General features: G+C 41.3%; 1 long non-coding RNA gene across 1 annotated transcript; it reads left to right on the forward strand.

Annotated features, from left to right (window-relative positions):
• Positions 1 to 632: 632 nt before the first annotated feature.
• On the forward strand, positions 633 to 1048 carry LOC140980285 (uncharacterized). The gene is made up of 2 exons (XR_012175916.1): positions 633 to 834; positions 868 to 1048. It is a non-coding gene; the product is annotated as an uncharacterized lncRNA (long non-coding RNA).
• Positions 1049 to 1281: the final 233 nt, after the last annotated feature.

The raw sequence follows: 1281 nt of genomic DNA on the forward strand, positions 1-1281 counted from the left end.
TAAAAAAAATATTTTTCATAGATAACCCAACTAAGATACTCATCTCACAAAATACGATCCAACCCGATCCGTCAGACCGCCTCAAACAAATTTTTGACATAAAATTATTAATCAGATGCATTAATTGTGGACAACAAATATTCAACAGAATTGATAAAGAAAGGTCAAAAAGACAAGTAAAGATTTGTAATACATCATTAAAATTGACTAATTAAATTCCCTTAAAACATGTCATTAAATAATCCTTTGATAATTAAATAACACAAATTATTGCCAAAGAAATATTTTTTTTAAGAAAAAAATTTAAAGTTTCAAGAATTTACAGACCGATGGCTGCACTGAATCAGAAGAAGAATGGCTTCTAGCTAGTTCTGGTCCCTCCCGAAATGGCCCTCCATGTTCCTTCATTTCTTGATGATCAACAAAGGGTATCTCGGGAAGTTTACAAAATTGTCCGAGCCACCTGCTTTGACTCTCTCCTCCAAGATCTGTGAATCCTTGATACACATTATTTTTGCTTTCTACAAATTTCTGTCTACAAGAAAAATATAAGATTAAAAGTAGGGGGAAAAAAGATTAGATTTTTTTTTTAACAAAAGATGAAGAAAAGCGAAATCGTGATGATGATCAAGAAAGGTGAGGAGGTTTTCTTGAATGGTGGAGATAATGAAGGTAATGGAGGGTTGTAGTAGTAGTATGGGAAGTAAGGCACAATCGGGTTGGGCGGCGGCGGTGCTGGCCCAGTTGGGTACAGCGGCGTTAGCGGAGGTTTGTAGTAGCCACCGCCCCCGTGCGATGGGGGTGGGTAGTATGTATAGGTCGGCTGCTGTGGTGGTGGTGGTGGGTTGTAGTAGTAGACAGGTGGAGATGGTGGTGGTGGGTTGTAGTAGTAGACAGGTGGAGATGGTGGTGGTGGGCAATTGGCAGTGGTGGTCGGAGGCGGCGGAGAGGGTGGCGGCGGCGGCGAAGGTGTGTTGCAAGGGTTGTCACAGGCTGAGCACATAGTGCATTCGATCTGGTACTTCGATCCAACCCATGACTGAGCACTGAGTTCCTCCTCCCCCATAACCGTAGGCTCATTTCTTGGTGCAAACAGCAACAATAGCATCAAGAATTTGAGCACAATTTGATAATCTCTCCCCATATCTCGAAATTAAAAGGCACAAACTACGTTTCAAGAAATTTAGATGCTGAGATCCAAAAGTTTTCTTGGGGTTTTCAAGAAATGGGAGTGTGGATCAGTGGAGAAAAAAGAGATGCTCTAGAGTTTGCTCTCTTCTC

The sequence above is a fragment of the Primulina huaijiensis genome, chromosome 7 (assembly GCF_012295235.1).
Source record: "Primulina huaijiensis isolate GDHJ02 chromosome 7, ASM1229523v2, whole genome shotgun sequence".
NCBI classification, from domain to species: Eukaryota; Viridiplantae; Streptophyta; class Magnoliopsida; order Lamiales; family Gesneriaceae; genus Primulina; species Primulina huaijiensis.